The sequence below is a fragment of the Falco cherrug genome, chromosome W, assembly GCF_023634085.1.
Source record: "Falco cherrug isolate bFalChe1 chromosome W, bFalChe1.pri, whole genome shotgun sequence".
In the NCBI taxonomy this organism is placed as follows: Eukaryota; Metazoa; Chordata; class Aves; order Falconiformes; family Falconidae; genus Falco; species Falco cherrug.
The window spans coordinates 16,411,215-16,433,911 of record NC_073719.1 but is presented as its reverse complement, the minus strand read 5'-3'; the positions used below and the strand labels follow the sequence as shown (position 1 = coordinate 16,433,911).

The 22,697-nt window shown below is 43.7% G+C and overlaps 1 long non-coding RNA gene across 1 annotated transcript; it reads left to right on the top strand.

Moving 5' to 3' along the window:
* Positions 1 to 19,343: 19,343 nt before the first annotated feature.
* On the top strand, positions 19,344 to 22,697 carry LOC129734589 (uncharacterized). Its single transcript, XR_008730121.1, has 2 exons — positions 19,344 to 19,447; positions 22,657 to 22,697. It is a non-coding gene; the product is annotated as an uncharacterized LOC129734589 (long non-coding RNA).

Genomic DNA, 22,697 nt, shown 5'->3' with positions numbered 1-22,697 from the left:
TTCTGGCACAAGGTCACGGTTGTGAAGAGTTTGAAGGGATGTGTTGCATGAACCTTTCAGATCATTCGGAATCAATTCATGCTAGCATCCAAAGATTGAAGGATGGAGTTTCTCATCTTCAACAAAGTGATACTTGGGATTGGTTAGATAAACTGTTTAGTGGTTGGGGCATTTCAGGATGGTTAAGAAGTTTAGTGAAGATGATTATATATGCTTTAGTTGCTTTGTTGTTTGTTTTATTACTTATACCTTGTCTTTTACAAGGCTTACAAAAATTAATAACTCATTCGATTTCAGGGGTTCTTTTTGTGCAACAGGAAGGGGGAGATGTAGGACAAGGCCTCAAGGACAAGAGTCCAAGTACTGACAGCCTGATGAATAGAGACTTGTTAGAACTTGTAGGGCACAAGCCCTGGGAACAAAGGAGCAAGCTAACTGCAGACCCCTGAGCCGTCACAGTTGAGGAGGCAACCAGACAGACAAAGAGGAACAAGTAGCCAGATAAGGGAATGGATAGTGCCGATAAGGAACTTTATTAATTAAGAAAGTCACGTAGGAAGAAACCCCCTAATCTTAGAATAGGAATTGTTGCTATGACAAGGTAAACTAATAAGTTCCTATTGTTCTAACGGTGTGCCTTAAATGTCAACCAATCAGTGTTTTTACGCTTAAGATTTAACCAATCAGTGTGTAATATGTAGAAGGTAGAAACGTATATAATTGTAAGAAAATCACTAATAAATGGACAACTTGCTTGCATCAAGCTGTGTCCCGTCTCTTCATTCGCCGCAGTTTGGATTTATTTTTTTTTTTTCAGTTCAATAACTGAAGAATCGACGACTAATTCTACCTTCTGAGGACTAGACTAATCTATAACCTGGTATTATACAACTGGAAAAATGAAATGCGTGCGTCTGCCTTAAAGTGTCTTTCAGTTCATTTTATCGTATCATGGCAGCATATGAACTTAAAACAGTTAGTGCCTAATTTTTTTTCTTTTACAAAACATAGCACAATTCTTTAGCTATGATTCTAAACAACGCTTCCTAGAATCACTGAAAAAAGGTACCACAGTTTAAAAAAAAATATCTGAAAGGCTATCTTGAAGTAAAGGGGTCTTCAAAGCTTTCACTGCATTAGCTTGAACCTTAAGAAACCGTTTCCTGAACTATCTTGACTAAAAAATTAGATCAGTTTTAATTTCTATTCTCCTGAAGAGGCAGAAAGAAGACTAATGCAGTTACCTGTTACCACTGCTGTTACCACTAGACAAACTTCACCTTTTTTTTCTTTCATCAGCTTTTGAGTGCTTGAATCCTCGACATAGTCTTCACTGATCCAACTTAATTCTCTCAAGAACAATGTCCTCCACTCTCACATCTTGCTAACTCCTCTCCTTGGAGAGACAGGAAAAGGAATATAGTGCACTGAGGTCGCCTTTCGAATTATTTCATAATAAAAAAAAATAATATTGGTGTGAGGCATTAAAAAACCCACATGTTTTCATTAAGTACCCTGCTTCATTTACAAGAACGTAGCTTCCTTTTGATACTGGCTTTTTGGCCATTTGCAACTGAACACTTAGAAAGAGAAATCTGGACAATTGCATTCCTAACCAATATTCTTTTTCATTTTGCTTTCAAAAGGTGTCTCCGGATTGGAGAAGTTACAGTTCAAAGTTATAATGAACACTCCTGATAGTTTGTAAAAATTTCATCATTATCCCAAATCACATCGGCCACACTTACATTTAGGAATCCCATTTGAAGTCTGCCATGTAAACCTAAGCATGTTTTCCTGAGGCATTGCCTAACTACATAACAAACACCGCTATCATATGCAGTTCAGTGTAACACCATGTTTCTTGTGGTTTTGACATTTCAGCACTTGTTCATTAGGAAATTCAAACCCCACTGCCATTAGATGCTACAAGATAGAAGAATGCAGTTTAGTTAGACTGTGAGTGACAGACAATTTTTGATGTCTTGATTCTCTGTTACTAATCTCTCAAATGAAGCATAACGTAGAACTCCACAGTACATCACAGTACTTCAGTGATTTCATTTATCATAAAAACCCCGTTCATTGTTTTAAAACACATTCTATACATAGCTTTTTAGCAAACCTGTGGTTTGAAACATGACATTATGAGAAAAGGAAAAGCTAATTAGACTTCATGTTAAAGTAAGCATCTTTAATGAAGCCAGTTTAAAAGTTTTCCCTTGTGTGGATGTTGTGATCTGGTTCTATCTCAGTCAGCTCATAAGGTAGAAGAGAGAAATCATAATTTATTATGCCAAATTACAGAAAAAGGCATAGCTTGGTCCTAAGACAAAAGTCCCACATATGAATAGTAAAGGTCACAAGTTTAATTCTTTTAATGAAAAAAATTAAAATTACGATAAAAGGAATAAAGATCATGCTAGACTGACAAGAAACTTTCAACCTCCAGAGATTCTTGAATGTTTTAAAATTTTCACTTCCACATAACCAAACAATGTGACCTCTTTCCCTCTCATCTCAGGAGCTACACAACCATCATTAAACACACCCGAACTCATTGCAGGGGACACTACTTCCACCTGAAGGGACAGAGTGCTTTTATACAAGTGGTTCTGTTAAGGAAACACAAATCAGCATTCTCAGAAACTCCAACTACCCTTGCAGTCTGCATCCTGTGAAAGTGCTACCTGGAGTGTCATGTACCTCCAACAGTGCTGTGCAGAAACAGCACTCCAGGAAACCTCAGTGTTGTACCAGCTGCCTCGTGGCTTCCTGCTAGCAGATATCCAACAGATTCTTTCTAGCATCAGCAGGCATAGGATTCATGGGAAGAAAAGCAGAGAAAGGTGTATTTCCATAAACCTGTTTCTCCTGCATACTCTTTTTATGCATTCATAAAGAAGTCAGATCAAGCACAGAAACGACCACAGAATTCGGAGAAGAGGGTGGAATACATGAAAATAAAGATGCTTTACTATGTCTAATATTGCTTTCCTTTTCATTGAAGGCTTATAAATGCTGTCCCATCTACTCCAATAATACTCAGAACTAAAACACTACCTATTAATATATTCAACATACATTTCATTATGCAGAGATGATATATTCTAAATTAGTATTTCTGAGAAGCCAAAACAATTGTGACTGTGCATAGTTGGACTTCGTAGCTTGGCTCCATGAGAACTGAATGGCTAAGTGGTTTTGTTCCATCCTTATCAGGGACAAGATTCATTACACCATCTCTGCTCCTACTGAGGTTTCAAGTAGGAAATACAGAAGCCATCCATGACAACAGCTAACTGCTTTCCAGAGCAACGAGAAATTTTATTTGCAATGAAACACCGCAATTCACAAGAGATAGCCTGATATTTAGGGATCATAGAGAATACTATGCTGGATCAGGCAAGGTCCCACATGTGATCAAGTGGATTACTGCAAAAGCTTCCCCAAATGCTCCAGCATATTCGGTCTGGGCCTGCACTTTGGCCTCCCTCCATGACTCTTCTTTACACATACATCATCTTTTCTCTAGGCACGTACACTCGCATTTCATGCAGCTTTGCTGGACGTTTAGCTGTTTGACTACATTTTACATAGCACTTTAAAGGATTTCTCCATCATAATATAAAAAGATGACATCTGGAATAAAATATATAAGTCTCAAGTGGAAGTACTGACTGTAACGGAAACCGTCTAAATATTAGCAAGTTTCCTATTTATTTTATTAGCTTTCCCCATATTTAACAAATAGAAAGTTGACTTCCTTGAGCAAGAGAAACAGATGATACCACCTTTTATAATCAGACAACCTTCTGATTTCTAGAGTTCTCTGTAAACACAAGAACATTAAATTATCTATGGATCAAATTAAACTAATGACATCCAAGAGGTCTCTGAAGTTTTTCTTGCCCAACAGACATGTATTTATTTACACTTCAACATTCAGTTTTAGAATTTCCTACACTATGACAAATTATCCTCATTGTTTACCTTCAAATATTACCCACTACAGAAGATGAAATCCATTAACCAAACACTGAAACTTCATGAAGACTACTGACTTCGTTGCATACTGTGTAGCTACAGAAATCCATCTGCTTGCAGACTTCCAAATGCAGCTCTGAAACTTGCATGACAACGTGTATTTATTTCTTCTATACTATCTAAACAATTCCAAACATGCACACATAAAAATTACGTGCAGAAAGAAACCAGTGAACACACAAAAGATTCCCCAGTTAATTCAATGGGCCAAAGGTTTCATTGTACTTCTTCAATAGACTTGTCCACTAATTAAGAAGCACAATAAAAAGACAGAAGACAAGGAAAGGGAATGGAGGGGAGGAGAGGAGGAGGAGGAGGAGGAGGAAAAGAAAAAAGGAAGAAGAAAGAGAAAAAAAGCACGAAAACCCTCAACAACAAGGTACAGAGCGCATGGGGTGAAAGGCTGGATGAATGGCTCAAGGAGTTAGTAGTGCACGGGGCAATACCTGACTGGTGACCAGTCCCCAGCGGTGTTTCTCGGGGCTCAGTTCTGGGGCCAGTTCTCTTCAATAGTTGTGTCAGTGACGTGGATGCAGGATTTGCAGAGCGCTCTGGATAGACGGGGGCAATGGGCAACCATCAGTGGCATGACATATAACAAGACCAAATGCCGGATCCTGCACCTGGGAGGGAGTAAAGCCGGCCACAAGTACAGCTTGGGAGAGGAGTGGCGGGAGAGCAGCCCTGCGGGAAGGGCTCTGGGGGTGCTGGCTGACAGGAGGCTCAGCAGCAGTCAGCAGTGTGCCCGGGCAGCCACGGGGGCAAACCCCACCTGGGGTGCACCAAGCACAGCGTCACCGGCCCGTCCAAAGGGTGATCATCCCGCTGCGTTTAGTGCTGGGGCGGCCTCACCTTGAGCATTGTGTGCAGGGCCCCCCCATTTAGGAAGGCTGTTAAGGTCCTTGGTTGTGCCCAAAGTAGGGCTCGAAGGCATGTCCCACATCCTTTGTGGAGTGGCTGAGGGCTCTGTGTTTGCCTAGTTTGGAGAGAAGGCAGCTGTGGGGTGACCTCGGTGATCTCTACGGCTGCCCGAGGAAGGGACGTGGAGAAGGAGGTGCTGAGCTGTTTCCCCCGGTGCCCAGTGCCAGGATGCCTGGGAATGGCTCAAAGCTACGTTGACAACACAAAGAGGGTGGTTAAACCCTTGAACAGGCTTCCTGGCCAAGTGGACATTACCCCATTCCTTTCAGTGATTAAGAAGCATTTGGATAATGCCCATTAATATATAATACCATTATATAACACCGTGCTTTGCTTTTACTCATCCCTGAAGTCATCAGGCAGTTCAAGGAGATGGCTGTTGTAGGTACCCTGCAACACAACTAGTCTACTCCCATTCCATTCCATTCCTTGTTCTCACCATGAGTTCAATAACAACGAGACTGTTAGTTCCCTAAAATGCCAGGGGTTTCTTGGCTCCGTAAACACTTTCAAGGACACAAATCAGAAAGGTTACAAGTAGAAGCAGGACTTTTTTCTTTTGAAGCTGCTTTGAAGCACGTGTTCACAAGCATGAAGACAAGGCACATGTGTAGCCAGGAGCAGGCTGGTGCATCCCTCGGTTCAGCTGGAAAAGCCATCCCTTGCAGCCTGGCACAGGAAAGGCACAGAGCCACGGAGAGGAGCAGCAGGGACACAGGCCAAGAGGGATGCCAAAGATGGAATCCAGTTTTAGAAGCTCTTCTAATATGCACCCAGTACTTCTTCTATGCTCTAATTGTGTATGATAGCATTTGATGTTATATAAATCCTTAATGGTACTGAACAAAGACTGGGTTATAAGTGGAAACACACAACACATTTTCATGGATGGGAAATGAGTTCATTGTGATGGGAGCGATTAAAATGCATTTCAGATGAAACTAATGGCTGGATGCTTACAGTCTTATATTTTAAACTGCTTTCCCTCATGAATTTATTTTGGTATATTTTCTTATGGTGCTATAGATAAGGATTCATTTGGCATGCATGTGCACCTTATCCCTATTTCCATAAGCATTCCGTTAGTTAATAGATACTGTAATGCTTGTTACGCCTCTCCCTCCTCCCTGCTGTTTGTGGACTATTTCTAACGCATGGTTTGTCTCTGTTGCTATTATTTTGCTTAATTTAGCGTAGCACAGAGACTCTGCAAGTGGAAAATGATTTCTTCTTTCTTGGGCCTTAACATATAGGATCCTGAATCATGTTAATAAACTAGAAGTATTGTGATTAGATTCTGCGGATGGATACAAGCTCCCCTCCTGCATATGTTTCAAAAAAGTAGTATATGGATGTATCTTTGGCAGGTGTTTAGAAGTTGAATTCACCTGGGGACAGAGCTGGAGATGATTTTCACAGAAAGCTCGTCGTTTGCACGGAGTACAGGGTTAGATTCTAGATTCTCCTCTAAATGTATAAGACTATTATTTCAGGACCAAATTGTACTTGTTAGTATGTATTTATATTATAATAAAAGAAATATATACTGTAATTGCAGGTGTTTGCCCTAGCTTCTAGATTTAAAAGACCAATTAAGCAGCACACAAAATAATAGCTTACTGAAGATTTCTTTAAGGAATAGTCAGTTCCAGATATTTGCATTTTTAAGCTTCTTAGAAATGGTTGGGTGTATTTTGCAGATACCTTTCCACATCTTCACCTTTTATATGGAAAGATAAATTGTCTTAGAAACTCCTTCTAAGCCAGCTTTTTGGGCTGGAAAATAGGTTTCTGGAGACATTCTGAGATGGGTTGTTTGTGGGGGTTTTTTTTGTTTTTTCTTTTTTTTTTTTCTTTAAGTGAGAGAAAGAAACAACAAAGCATTTTAAGCTAGACAGTAACAAAAAATTGCACCGCAGTGTTTGCGTAACACCTGTAATAGTTTGTACATATAGTACAGCAATGACTTGTGTGTTCATAGGGAAGAGGCCAATACATTTTCTTTCTAAGCTACGTATTCTTGGTTTCAGTCTATAGCTTCTAAGCTAAGGAACTAATTTTTCATACCTGTTTCTTTTTTTTTTTTTTTTTTTTCCCCACCCCGGAGGATTGCCTTATTTGCTAAATATGACACCTTATTCATCTCACAGCACCGCTCCGAGTGCTCATATGGCTTCTTCCACCACAGAGCTTTCTATATAAATCTTTCCATTATGGTGCCCACACAAGCAAATGAAAAAAAAAAAAAAAATCTACATTTTTGTATTCCTCAGGAAGCAGAATCCTGGTTGGATTGAAGCCAGTGGTAAAACCTCTATAGATTTCCTGGGGTCAGGATAGCATTTGTGGCCTTGACCACCGGTGCTTTTCTAGGTTGAACCATTTCTGTTACAACTTTCAGATGTTCAACCAACCACTTAGAATAGACTAGCCCTTTTGTATAAAATTGCATCAGAGAGAACAGAAAATTCAGAAAATAGTGCAGCAACTCAACTTTTTGCACCTTTTTGTCTCTTGGGGATCATAGCATTTTGCAAAATCATTCCTGCTCAGGGATAAATTGATCAATTAACATATTCAAACAAATCAGAATCAAAGCTGTTTATGGATCTATTCATAGCAAGTAATTAAGTAGCCATCTGAACTATAGCTTTTGCTGCTTTTAGTTATGCATTTCCTGATAAGGTAAAGTCATATACAATTGCACTAATATATGTTCTGCTGCTAATAATAGCTTAAATAACTTTTGTGTATACAGTGTAAACTGCATCAAAATGCAGTGTTTGAGGGAAGTCTGCATATTAATAAACCTGTTTTGTTGTGGGGGTTTTTTGGCTTCGGGCACAGTGGTTAAAGAATTCTCATTGCCATATCCTTTGAGAACCACACTTGAAGATTAGTCTGTACAGGCTAAGAATTCTCATTCTTCTATTATGAGTTTTAGACTTTGAGTCTTGATTCCTCCAGGTCCATGTCTTTTTTTTTTTTTTTTCCTAATCATGGGCTTTCATCCAAGAAAAATAAGATGTACATCCCAGAGAACTGATTAAAATCATTTCCAACAATACATTGAGAGTGATTTTACAGGTCACAAAGCCATTGACTTTCCACTCAGTCTGAAGGAAGCCAGTAATAAGATATTCCATGTAAATTAAATCATAAGGGACTTCTGAAAACATACCCAAACCCAAGAATCTTGTAAGACTATAGGGTAATTCAGGTCTGAAGGAACTGCAGTAGGCCATCTACTCCACTATTCTGCTCAAAGCTGGATGAACAGTCCTTGTCTAGTAGTAAGTAAAGACTATCTGAAATTCAATTTTCCTTCCTTGCAGTTTTGGGGTTTTTTGGGGGGTTTTGGTTGTTTGGGGTTTTTTTTATTATGATTATTTTGAACTTGCAGCCCAATATATTTAAATTATGTTTGGAGCTAGGGATCTGTTTACAAGTCGTAACAAAGGATGATTAGAAAAACAAAATTAGTCGAAATAGTTTGGAGACTTTCTTAAGAAAGTGCAAAACCAGACACCTCTGTGAAAATACACTATGTTATCACAATAAACAATAAAGATCAGATCCCAGCCCCTATATGATACCTTTTTTTCATAGTGAGTTCATCAGGTAAACCTCCAAAACACAGCAGAACGCATATGAACTTGAGAATGCATATGTAATTACTAACGTATGTGTGGCTGTTTGAGGTATGAAAGTCCAAAATGCATCTTCTTCCAGGAGTATGTTTGAGTGTGTTTTTTTAGTGTGCTTTTTATGTGTGTATGCTTGATGTTATTTATCAAAGCAGACTGTTAAAATATTTCTCTGAATTGTCTCTGAAACAGAGTGCCTGAAATAGCTTCCCCTTTTCACCCTGTGAATAATTCTGCATGTTTCCCCTACTTCTCCACATTTTCTGCATAGTGTAGCCCATTCTTTCCTTGAATCCCCTTCAATAATTTCATACTCTGCCTGCATACGTTTGCTAATGTTAAACTATGTCACTTAGAGCAGCCAACATTGCCTAAGCGTGTACGAGGATGGAGTTTTACAAAAAGTTAGAGTATGCAGGAAGTATAACATATTTAGAATCAGGTTCGCTACCATCATTGCTATTGTAATCTGAGGGAGTGCCTTGTCCCCTTGAACTTTTGTGCCTATATGTGCTTGTGATATAAGCCGTGTGTACCTGTAGATTTCTTTGCGGAAATATATATGTGTGTGTGTGTAATATATATGTATATATTCCACATATATATATATGTGGAAATCTATATAGGTATTTCTATAAAGGGGGTGGCCTCCAGGTAATGATCACTTCCTCCTGGAAGGGATTACTTCAACAAGATCCTTTTCCAATGTACCTCTTTAAATATTTCACGTGAGATTTGCTCAATGTGAGAAGATGAAAAAGATTCATTTCCTGTGTTCTGTAAGGTAGACATATTTTACTGCAAACGCATATGGACAGTAACTTCTGTTGTCAAGGAATGTGTGTTGCCAGCATAAATTATTCATGATCACTTCCTTAAATTGTTGGAATAAGGAGTGGGAAAAATATTTCACTTGATTGATAGGATTAGGAATAAAAAATCAAGAACCATATTTTCTGGAAAAATGGATCTGCAGATTTAAAAAAGAAAAAGAAAGGATGCTTCCCGTACCTACTAGTGGAGATTTAACTTTGTATCTGGGCATTTGTTGGCCTGTACCACGATGAAGATGGAGCTGCTAACAAGGTGCAAAAGACTGAAATGCAGTTCAGCATTTCAGAAGCAGCAGCTAAAGATTTGGAATCAGTTACCAACTTAGCTGTTAAACTATAATGAGTTTCAGAAAGTGGCGGCTGATTAGCACACGCCGCTCTCTCTGTTACCCGAGAAAATACCCATTAGGCTGGTTTCTGTTGGAAGCGTACCCCAACACGGCTTTGCAGAAATAGCTGGGATGTTTGGGTAGTCAGCATGGACTCTGTAAAGCAAACACAAACTCCACAACTCATCCTGGGGTTTCACCTGCAGCTCGTTAAGGTCCTGTGCATTGCCCCAACAGCAATGATGAGGCTTGGTTTAAACTACGCGTATGCAATTAGGTACACGTGACTTATAGGATAGATCTTACTAACTCATAGGTTCAAGATATATTTGATATCTATCAAGCTTTTTTTAAAATTACGTGGCTCACAAAGCACTTACATAGATGAACAAATAGCTCTAATGAATCTATTTTACCGAGTTTAACTTGTAGCCACAAAAATATTTCTATTTTGGAACATGCTATACTACTAAACAGAATCTTTTCTCCCACCACCTTAAGAACTACTAATCTGCTTTGTGCTAACATTAGTCTACCTCAAAAGTTCTTTTTACATTTATCAATTTCCCTTTTTCTCATTGCTCTTTGATGCTTTATTGTGTCTCTACCTCTGATATTTGTAGCATATTCTGATTTCATATACACTTTTGTAACATCTTAGTAGTATTTACAGTGGTATTACTCTTGAATGACACAGAAGTAACAGATCAAAGCTTCTTTTCTTTTTAATCATCTGCCCCCTATGGCATAGACTGTGTTTTCATCATTCTTTGCAAAGCACTGTGTCAAGTAGCAAGAATGTTTGGAAGAGATACTGAACCAATTTCCTTTCTGGAAAATCTGAAATTGCAAGCAGACCAAAAAAAAAAAAAAAAAAAAAAAATCAGACATATAAGATAACTCATCTGTGATGACGCTCTGCGCCACTGTGCCAATTTTTCACCCACAGATCTAAAAATATCTTAACACAATCTCCAAACGTTAGGGAGTTGGAAGTGACGAAAGTTTTGTTTTGTTTGGATTGGAGGTTTTGGGTTGGTTTGTTTGAAGATTCCTGCACAAAGTCTGTTTGAATGTAGCGGTCCTGAGGAATTGAGAGGATTGCTGAACACAACTTGATGATCGATGCAGATCAACATTTACCATGCTAAGCAAAGAGCAAGCTTAATCTGACTGAACCAACATCAACTTGACTCTTGCTCTCATTAGTACTGCCTATTGATCTGTGGCCTGATGGCCAACTCTTGTTCACAATCATGTTCAAGTGCCAAAAATCTGTAACATCAGCAAGGCTTTGGGAACACAGAAAAAAACAAAGGATGAGTGGTAACTAAAAGTCTGCCAAATTAGGTCCCTCCTCTGGTAAATTTAAGGTTTTATCTGGAGAAATTCTTCCTGACATCGACTTAGCTCATTATTGAAGTGGAACAATTGAATATGCAGCATCCCAACACCAATGTCTGCTGTTCTTTGGACTCACATGCAAATTTTGTATTGTACAGTAACACCTGGACAAAGACAGCTAAAGCAGTTACTCATTATGTCAAATCACTTGGCATCCTCTGTGGTCTGACTGTTAGTGTTTTGTATTATATACGGGTTCCAGTGAGCACAAGAAAAATAATAAGCATTTCCAGTGTTTATAGTATTACTATTGTCAAGATTCATTTTTATTCAAAGTAGTGCAACTATATGAACTAATGCTTAGAGAAAGAGAAAAGAGTTTGATTGTTTTTTGAATGTGATGCTAACTTTAGTAATCCTTTTATTATATGCCTTTTCATCAGGCCTTCACTGTATATCTATATTTTAAGAGAAAACATAAAAAAAAATCCTGTCAATTCAGTCTATTAAAGGATTTTTTCTCTCCCGAACTTTGTAATCCTTGCTTGGAGTTCTGACGGAGGAATGGTAATAGGAGAGCTCCGCTTTGTCAAGGACTGAAAAACAGCAATGCTTGCTTGCTGACAAAATCTTGAATAAATAAGCTGAGCACAATCAAAACAAATTTTAAAATAATTTCTCTCCTACTGCAGGGTATTATTTGAGATTTCTCTCAAATTCTCTCAGATTAATTGCAGTGCAACACTGTTGGCAGTAGCATGGAACTTACTGAAGTCCTATCTCCTGTATTAAGAGAAATGTTGATACCGTGAAAACTTACTGTGTGACACCCTTGCCCTCATGAAAGAGGAGGCAGAGACTCGCCGGGCCGACCCTGTCTGTGATGCGGTGGATGTCTCTGTCCTGCAGGGCAGTGGGTGGGAGTGAGCCATCACCCCCCATCCCCCCCGGGCAGCAGGCAGGGAGCAGCAGGAGCAAAGGCATCTGGAGGGGCAGGAGAGGAGCAGCAGCGAACTGCTCTCCCTGCCTGAAATCCTGAGGCTGCAGAGCAGGCAGAGAGGCTCTGCAGGAGAGTTTTACTGCAGGTCGATGTTTGAGCGCATTCAGGTGAGAGAGTGGCTGGGGAAATGGTAGGTGAAGAACTAATTGCTTAGTGAAAAGGCTGCTTATTCCGTCTGACGTGCGGAATTAAACTGCGTAACTCGGGGTAAGTTATAAAGCGGGGTGTTTATTGCGGTGCCGGGTGCAAGGGGGGTCGCTCCTCCTGACTTGCACACGTAGTTTTACTCACAATACATGTTTACACAGTGAAGTTGGTTAGTTCCGCCCAAAGCCTACACCTACGAGCTAATTATTGGTTAGTTGCCTTCTCGCTGCAGTTTAAAGGTAGAGTTCATTTTAAATTTACTCCCCGTGCTCCCCGGGCGGGGGGATTCGCTCTCTTCGGGGGGCCCATTTGAGCAGGAGGTCGGGATCTCCCCCACCACAGTGATTGTACCCCGGTGTCCTTGAGCCTTACCCCTTCAGCAGCCCGTTTCTTCCAGCGGCTCGCAGGCCCCTGCAGCAGGCTCCGTATTCCCACGCCGGTGGGCTCAGCTCCCCCTGCCCTGGCTGCCCCCCGAGGCGCTGAGCGGGCCGAGCCCCAGCCCTTCTCTGCAGGCAGGGAGGCTCCTGCCCGCCTGCCGACGGCTGCTGGCCCCGGGGCGGCTCCTGCCTGCAGCCCGGCTTTCGGCTTTCGGGGGGCACCGCGCGGTCTGGGGTCGGGGGGGCACAGCCCTGAGCGCGACAGCTTGCCTGCCGGAAGGCAGAGCCGCTCGGCGTTAAGGTCAGCGTCGGTTTTGCGTGTGTTTGGTCGTGATTTGGCTTCAGGAAAATGATGCTTTTGAGGTGTGATGGCATGAAATCATGACTGAAACAGAGTAGGCGTTTGCAGGAGAAATACCAGCTTGGGTGTAAGTCGCTGAGCTGTTTTGCCTCTCCCCAGCATTACCTTTAATGTTCGTTGTTGGAGGGAAATCGGTCGTGCCAGAGGTATTGTTAGAGTTTACCTGTCCAATGAAATGGCAGAGACTGGCCAATTAGAAAATGTGATTTATTAAAGCAAGCGACAAGTAAGCAAAACAGCGCTGGGCGGCCGGGGAGTCTCCTGCTCCACCAGCGGCGCGCAAATTCAAGCAAGCTGAGCAGCTCTTTTTCTCTTCCCCGAGGTCGCTTCTGACACCTTCAGTAGCCCCTCTGCTGCTTCTGTTATCCTGGTTTCTCGTCAGACAGGACGTTCCCATGTTTGGTGCAGCAAGATAACAGTGTGGAAACGTCTCTTCTTGTTAAACAGGACGTTCTTAAGGCCACCACGATGGGTTCCTTCCTCTTGCTTACCTTGGTCGATCAGCAAATTACCTTTAGTTACTTATTACAATTCCCCCCTTCTTTTATTTATAAGTAATTTGCTGATCAAACCTAGACAATACCTCACAAGCTGCATCTAATTCAGGATTTTCATTTGGTATGATTTTCATCTCTAGTTCCGATTGCTTCATCACCATTAGCTGCTCTTTTTCCAACCTGTTTTTCACAACAGTTACAAATTTATTAATGATACAGGGTCCGAAAGTCAGAACCAATAACAACATTATGAGGGGTCCCACCAAAGTAGAAATTAAAGTAGTCAGCCAGGGTGACTGTGGTTGTAAAAGTCTTTACCTTGAGCTTTTCCTTTTTACCTTTTTGTTCTTTAATAACTCTGTTGGGTCCCACTGCTTGTGGCGTTTTTAGTTCATGTTTCTGAATAAATATTAAGACCCCTCTATCAGCTCCAGGTTCCCAATATCTTATTCCCCAGGTTCGTCCTAATAGCCATCCGTGGTCATTAGGCTGCAGGATTTCTAGTACATAACGTGCTTACAGCTGCCAAGATGGGGGTCCTCTGTGTGTCTATCCCAGCTAGGAGCTGGCAGATTGCATCCTCTGGGTCCCCATGTTATATTTAAGAATCTATTTTTAATGGCTACGTCCCAGTTTGAAGCTATGGTTTCACATCCCCGATATGCACAGTAATAGTAATTAGGGAAATTGCAATAGCTTTTCCCTGGATTCGAACTGGAGCAGAGATAAAAAGGTTTTATTGTTCTTTCTCGTTGACCGGGTGGGTCTAGTTCATAAAAGACTAAATCTTCCAATTTAACTTGCAATTTTGGGGATCCGGCTGTCACGTTATACCGAACTTCTATTGAATCTTCCCATCAACCTATGGTCCAATTGAAGGGTAATGCTCATTTTCTTTTTTTTTTTTTAAAGTCATGGTAACCAATACCATTAATAGGATACTAGCTTTCATTACCCCACTGTTCAGTACCTCTCTGCCTTCCTCGTCTACTCTTTTGCAGAGAGCAACGGGATATCAATATCTTCTCGGCAGCAGCAGGTAGTCTTGAGGGGAATTTTGCTGTTATCCTGTCAATAATTTCCAAGGTCTAAAGAGTTAGTTATCTCTTAAATATATTTCCGCCTGTTTGCTTGTTGTGCCCGTTTCCAGGCGAATCTTATAGTACACTGTCTTAAAACTCTGCACCAGTCTGTTTCATGTACTTCCCAAAGTTCAGGTACTGACAGTTCCCATCCACAAAATAATTTACGAATTTCCGCTTGATCCTCTGGTCCCCTGGTACGTATCGAATCATTGTGACATTTCATACAGTAAGGTTGTCTCTTAAATGAAACACAGGACCAATCCCTCTCACAATTTAGACATCGGCAAACAACCCAACATGAATGTCCGGAAGTGGGGTGTTTTAAGCAGGGTATTCCCCGGAGATCTCCTCTTCTGGGTGATTCGGGTATCTCCGTCTCTGTGTTGTTTTGCGGTCAGCCAGCAATGGTGAGACAGATAGCGATGTCCCAATAAGGTCCTTCACACCGCCCCGTGGCTCAACAGTGCTGCTCCGTGGGTGGCATAGATAGAGATAGAGAAAAGATTCTGCCAACTATACAAAGGAGGTTAACAATCTTTATCTAAGCATTAAACCCATTTGCCATTATCAATAAACAATAACAGGCAATAACTACAAATGACTAACAAGAACTACAAATCCCTAACAAACGTTAGCTAACAATTCAAAACTCAAACATGTCATAAGCTAGTTTCAAAACATTATCATAACAGGATGACATAACAAAACACAATACAACATTTCTTAGCATATATAAGGTTTGTTTGTGGGGGTTAAGAATCAAGAGCCAAGAGGGGCATTTAAAGGGGTAAATTTTCATGCCCCTTTAAGGTTAGGCTGCGCATGCGTTTTCATTGTGCAGTTTTGGTCAGGGCATTAGCCTGAATCTTGACCAGGAGGGTCACGGACCAATTTGTTTGTCTCGCCACAAACAATCCTTATCATTTTGGAAAGGATGGGAGCAGGAGACGACACGCTCTGTACGGTTTTGCTGTTCAGCCTTGGTCTCATCGTGACTACAGTAACCATCAGCATGTGCTTTTGTGAGTGTTTTTGGTCACGCCGGTACAGAAGAGTGGGATCTCTTCCTCGCAATCCGCCCCGAGTAGTGGAACCCATGGGATACCAAAGCAGAGTGCGAGAGACTGTTACATAAACAAAAGAAAACTGTTGATCTCCAGCAGTTACCACGTGACTTGTTATTTGTTTCTGTTCATCTTCGTTACCTCGTGAAGAAAATTACCAAGGACCAGACACAGACTATCGTGGAGGGAACAGAGGGAGTTACCACCCCGACATTATTCAGGACTGTGCTGGACTCACGAGTGAAGAAGCCTGTTTTCCACCTCACATGAGACTTTGCTGGACTGTTATTCTGTTATTCAACTTCTAGTTCATGTTTGTTAAGAAATTGTTATTTGTTGTTTACTGGTTGTCAAACGATTCATTGAATTTACTTTACATCTAACACACGGTTTTCAAAATAGATCAAAAGGGTTGGGTAATACATATAATAACCTACAAAAACAAAACCTATAAACAACACTTATAACTATACATGCCACTTAAGTAATAAATGAACTATAAATACTATAGTTTCTTTAAACATTCTTTTTTTATTAATATATATGCGTTACTATCATGGCTAGACTATAGGGATTTCGCATGCGCGGTCTTTCCAGATTGTTCCAGTACATTCTGTGGGGTTTAAAATTGCGCGTGCGCATGTTCAAAGGCATACACGATAAAAGATGGCTGCTGAGTGTCCAGATGAAGTCCTGGACCCATTTCCCGAGCTTACCACTCCGGTAAGTTTGTTAATGGTAACATTTGTGGCACTATGGCCAAATGACAGGTACTTGCTTTCAATGCAATGTTTTCTCACCATCAGACCGCCACGTCACCTGCCAGGGAGGAAGGCTCTGGAGTGCGCATTTCCCCCTCTGAACATCCCGTAAGGTGAGTGTTTCTTAAACGTCTAACCTGTATGGTTCATTATAAAGGGGAATCAAACCCCTTTTTTTTTTTTTTTCTCGTTGTTTAGGCAGAGGGTGCGTTTTTCTACTGTCACACGTCAAGAACTTATGGCGGAGGTGGAAAAGTATAAAAGACGTTACCACATCCTCGTCTGTGCGTTCCTGCTGGTTGTTTTCTTTGCTATTCTACTTGTATTCTTCATCAGCCTACATTGTTGTATGAATTGTTAATAGTTAATTATTCCCAGATTCCTGTTTGCTATTAAATTGTTATTGTGCTAACTATATAATCTGTATTGTCGACTGTACATTTCGGCGTACTACTCGAATTTGTTTAACGCCATTGGGTGAAATCATAGTAGCAAATTGCATGTTAGTTATAACGTGTTGAATTAATCTTATAAAACGTGGAACAGCACATGGCAAAAACAATAAGGTGGCTAATCCACATAACAAATAAAATAGGATTCGTTTTACCCAGGGGCTCCCGAGAAGCCAGGAAAACAAGTCAATGTTCCAGTCTTTCCAAGTTCGGACGGGAACATGGGCTAACTTCCCTGTCTCTGATGTGATTTGTTTAACTCCCTCACCATTGCCATCAATTTTCAAACAACAATTGGAAACATTTCATTTACCACAAACACTTCCTTCTTCGGCTAGCAGGAAATCGAGAATCATTAGAATAGTTTGGCTCCTGATCTGTACTTACAGTTTGGATTTTACCATCTGGTATTAAGGATAATTCCTCCTTTCCTACCTCCTCTGCTGCTGCAGAGTTTCACCTGCACATCCCATAACAAGTCACCCTCATGGTAAAACACACAGATTTACATTAGTAGAACTGCTACAGAGTGTATTTTATTTCAGTTTTTCTGCCAATATTCCCCATAGCCTTGCTGAGCAAGGGATATTGTTTTACCTGAACTAGGCAGGCCTTCCCCTTATCATTTTTACTGTAACAGGTAAAGCATTTTTTCCTTACCTGGAATTTATTTCCAGATATACCTGGTTAAGGATGTCTTTTACTTCAGGGAGGTCCTCTTTTCCACTTAAAGATTTTGGTGAATTTGGCATTCTTACTTGTTTTCTTAGTTTGTGCTTTAAAGGTTTCAGGATGTTTTCCTGGTGGCCAGCAGCTGCCACAACTGTAACAAATTCTTTTCACTGAAGTTTAACACCAAATAAGTTCGTTTTGTATTCACAAAAATTCCACCTCATTTTTCCTAGTCCCTAGTTCACCAGAACCCCTTGCTGGTTCTTTAGCTCAGGGCAATCTCGCTTCCAGTGTCCACTTTCCCTACAATATGCTCATTCGCTTCTGCCTGATACTCCTCCTCGGCCTCTGCTTCATCTCCTCTACCAGTTTAGCACGACCCAGCTCTTCTTCTCTCACCTTCTGTACACGTCCCCTGTTCCTTCTATCAACTTTTCTACATCACGATTACCTTAGTAAAAATCAACTCAAACCTCTAGCCAGGCCTATTCACAACCAACTTTCCAACATCTAAATTTCCCCATCCATCCGAGATTCACCTCTACTCTCCTCAGACCCGCTGCCTGCCCTAGAGGGGCCGTTACCGGTCCTGTTGTGCTGCAAATGCTGCAGCAATCGGGGTGACATTGTCAGGTCCTTCTGCTCAATTGTCAGCAAGAGCAACCCCCTCCTCCCCACCAGCAGAAGGGTTCGGGGCAGGAGATGCTCTTCCTGCTCTGCAGGTTACACAAGCCTGCCTCTGCTACAGCACTTCTGTTTTAACTCTTTCTGACCCTGAATGCAAATCTGCTCCTTGTTGCTTTAAGTCTGCGTTCTTACATACCATGCCTTCGCAGGGGGCTGCGCTTTTCCAGCGCCGGGTGGGCACCGGGGCCCGGGGGGCAGCGATCTCGCTCGGGCTCTCGGCAGCGGAGCTCGGCAGCAGCCCGGGCTGCGAGAGGGGGGCGGCTCGGGGGGCGCGGGGCCACCCGGGGCGGGGGGACACCCCTCCCGGCCGGCGGGCGGTCCGGCACCGGTGCCGCGGGCTGGAGCGACCCCGCCCGCCCCTCCGTCGGGGCCAGCCGGCGGCTGGAAGCCGGTGGCCGCCCCCCGCCCCCCCGCGCCGCGGTGCGCTCGCTGCGGGGTGCGCCGGCGGGGCCGCTGTGCCCGGGCCGCAGAGCCCGCACGGCAGCCGGGGAGGGCTCCGCCGTCCCCCCCCGCCCTGCCCGGGGGCGGCTGCGGGAGCGGCGCGGGCGAGCCGGGGGAGCTGCGGGTGACGGGCGCCCCCCGAGCGGCTGCGGAGGACGGGCACGACCGCGGCAGAGGCCGCGAGTGCGGCGTGAAGGTGCCGGTCAGCCGGAGCCGCCTCCCGCGGGGGGCCCGGGCTCGCTGCCGGGTCTCCGCGCGGTCGGGGCTGTCGCTGCCGAGGTTCGAGACGTTTCGCCGCCGCCCCTCGGCCCGACACGCTCCTGCGACGGCGGCGCTGGCCGTGCCCGGCTCGGGGCAGGCGTTGGCCAGCCGGAGAGCGGACCCCTTCTCCGGGAGAGGCCGGAGCGAGGCGGCGAGCGCCGGGGAGCGCGCAGGGAAGGGAGCGGGCAGCCCTGCGCAGGGGGCGAACCCGGGGGCTGCGCCGCGGCTCCGCACTCGCGGCTCCGCCTCAGCCGCCGGCAGCCCCCGCAGAGCCGCCCCCGGCCCCGCACCGCGCCGCGCCGCAGGCAGCCCCCGGCGCCCCGGGAAGCGTTGCGGACCGACGGCTTGCACGTCGGTGGTCAGCAGAAGGCAGCTCTGCGCCTTAAGTGGCAGCGTAGAGGCAAGATGTGTCTGCAGCGAAGCAGCGGAGCGGGTCCGGGGGACAGCGCGTGTCGCAGGCGCTTGGCAGCACACGGCCTCGGGAGGGGGAACAGACGCCATGGGGCAAGCTGGGGCACAAGGTAAGCTCAAGGAGAACCAGTTGGTTAATGGGACCAAACAGAAATTACTTGAACTGTGCATGAACACTTGAGTGAAAGTAAAGACCGCTGTGCCTTCAAATGGGGACGAGGCTCGTAAGACCCAGTGAGGATTAGGTGTGACTAAAGGTCATCGTAAACGGTTTTTCCAGGGGTATAAAGTATTTTCCTGTCGCGAAGAGCTGTGCTAGCTTTGTGGGTTTGCCCCCCAGCTCCCGTCCCCGCAGACACGCGTAGCTGGTCCCTCGGCCGTGCGGGTGCTCGATCCGTTGCGCGGCGGGCGATGGGATCCGGCCGTTGGACGGCAGCATCGGGTCCCGAGGAGACGGTCGCTGCCAGCCCCGGCCGGGCTCGGCGCTCGGAGGGGCTGCGCGACGTCCCGGTGCGGCAGCGGCCCTTCCCGGGGCTCGCCCCCCGTCTGGGTGCGAGGGGGGTGGCGGCCCGGCGGGTGGCGGGCCTGCCGGGGTGGGAGATGCGGCTCCAGGTGCTTTGCCCGCCGGCCCGGACGGTGCTTTCGCCTCTCGTTACGCGTTCGGGGGAGGCAGGAGGGTCGCCGTTACCGTCAGCGAGCCCGTGCTGCCGCCGCTGCCCGGCGTCGGGGCTGTGTGGCATCCCGGGGTGGCGGGGAGCGGAGCGATGCGCCTCGTCCTTGCAGGGTGCTGAGCTGCCCTTCCCCGGGGCCAGGGCTCGCTGCCGCTTCCAGCTGCACAGGATTTGGTCCCGCAGCCTCAGGGTGAGGGCTGGATTTTCGCGAAACGAGGAGGAGCTGCTGGCACCTTCTGTACTGACGGGCGGCTTGATTTCTTGCTGTGCTTTTCATAGATTTTTAATAGCCCGGTGGAGTACAAATTGTAAAGGAAACTTGATACGCAGAGTTTTAGAGTTTGAAGAGAGATTATTCACCCTCCAGCTGTCGTGAGGTTTCACCTCTCCTTCCTGGCAGGACTGATCTTCCAGTTAGAAGTGAAACAAGGTCAAACGGTTAAGAAAAAAGGTTTCCTTCTGTCAGGGCGAATCTAAATCAATCAAATTCCCGGGCACCAAAGTGTGCTGTGTAACAAATGTGAGTGCAAAGGTAAGCACGTAGCTACCGGTAGCAGAAGAGCATGTGCGAGAGAAGTTGTGGGTCTTCTCTCTAAGTTCTAACACCTTGCTCTTTGCGCTGTTCTGCAAATTTGCCTGGATTTTAAGTATGGACAGAAGAGGGAGAGACCGAACATATGCATTTGATTTACTTAATAGAAAATCTTGGCAGAAAGACATGCTTGTGCCGTGTATTCTGTTAGAGTTTGGCTTTTTAAAATACCCATATGTTCTGTCTAATGAAAAGCTGGTAGTATCTCCCATTCACCTAAGAATATATGTTCAAACATAGCTTGAGGTATGCTGCTAATCACGTTAAGAAAAATGTCTAGCTTAATATCAAACTAGCTAAAGTGCAGTCACTGGGGAATATCTCGGTGCTTGTAAACTTTAATTTAAAGAGTGCTATGAGGCTGGATTACCCGATAACCAGAACAATTGAAACAGCAGTATAAACCCTCTTTTTTGAAGGAAGACTGTAGGTCACTTTGAACAGCATAGAATCATAGAATCATTTAGGTTGGAAAAGTCCTTTAAGATCATTGAGTCCAGCCATTAACCCAACACTGCCAAGTCCATCACTAAACTGTGTCCCTGAGCACCACATCTACACCTCTTTGAAATGCCTCCAGGGGTGGTGAGGCCACCCTGAAACTTCCCTGGGCAGCTGGTTCCAGGCCTTGACAACCCTTTCAGTGAAGAATTTTTTCCTAATGTCCAATCTAAACCTCCCCTGGGGCAGCCTGAGGCCGTTTCCTCTTGTCCTATGCCTTGTATCCTTGTTGGATCTGGTAGAAATGATCCCCAAATGGCAGTGTGTAAAGGATTAATTTAAATTCCAGATTCTGGTTGCCTGGCATTAGCAAAAATAAAGCTTTTGTGTTATTTCTCTTAACAGTTAAAAATTAGATGCAGGAAAAATAAAGAGAAACACTAAGTACAGATTCCCCCCCCATTTACCTTTTGGTAAGACAGAACTAATTTGCTCTCCTATCTGCTGTGCATCCTGGTGCTGAGCTAATCTTTTCTATGCCCTAGATTGTTATTAGCCTTGCTTGCTTATCACTGAAAGATTTACTTTCTAGGACTCCTTTTAATTCCATTTGGTCCTACACTGCCTTTTGTCTTAAACGTTATTTTTTTGTAGTGTCCTTTGAAAGATTCTTGGCCTTTTCTAACCTGGGACAAATTTATAGTAGCCTGGTCGAGTTTTCCTAATCGTTAATGATCTTCCCGGCAGGATATGTTCTTTGTCTTCTTCCTAACTTGATTCAGGACACATTCTGTTTTAAAGTGCCCTTACCCTTGAACCATTGTGCTGGGATTTAGTGGATTGACCCAAACTCTAGTAGATTTTTCTTGAGGCTTTTCTGTGTCACTTTGCACAGCACTGGTAAAATACCTGCTGTCAAAGTGCCTGCATTTTAGTAATAACTCCTTGGCGTTGTTAAAGTAAGTATGTTTAAATTTTCCTTTGGCTGACTCATCTGTTTTAATTCCTTAAGTATTCAGATTTGTTCTGAGACAGGTCGAGGAAAGGAGCACTTGTTCTTTACAGAGGATGAAACAGCAGAAATAAATGTGTAAATAGGCATGACCATTAGGCCATCAGGGGTGTTTCTATGGGTATGCCTGCTATGCCCAGAATGGTGTAAGAACAGTAATCCGCTTTGCAGATTTGGCTGTATGACCATATCACTATGTTTAGAGGTGCAGGCATCAATAGATGCAAGTGTTTTCACAGAATTAAGAAAACCATCTTGTCCATGCAGTCCAGCCATAAATGATGCAGAGAACAACAAATAATACAAAAAAAAAAGTCTTTTCAGAGGCATATGAGTAAATAGAGTATTCTGTGCTGTCCTGTACACGCATGTGTGTACATGTATTCGTAGCCAGTGAGTTGTGGCTCCTAAGCCTGATTTAAAAACTGAATGAGTTCATTATAATCCCCTCCTCCCCCGCCCTCCCCCCCCCCCCCCCCCCCCCCCCAAAAAAAAATATCTCTGAGGAATCAATCTAATCTGCCTTACTAAATGAACATGTGAAAGTGCTTACCAGGGATAAACCTGGGGACTCTACATATTTCTCTCTTTTTCCTCCAACAGAATGAAAACACCTTTGAGACAATAAAGGAGTTGGAAGAGGA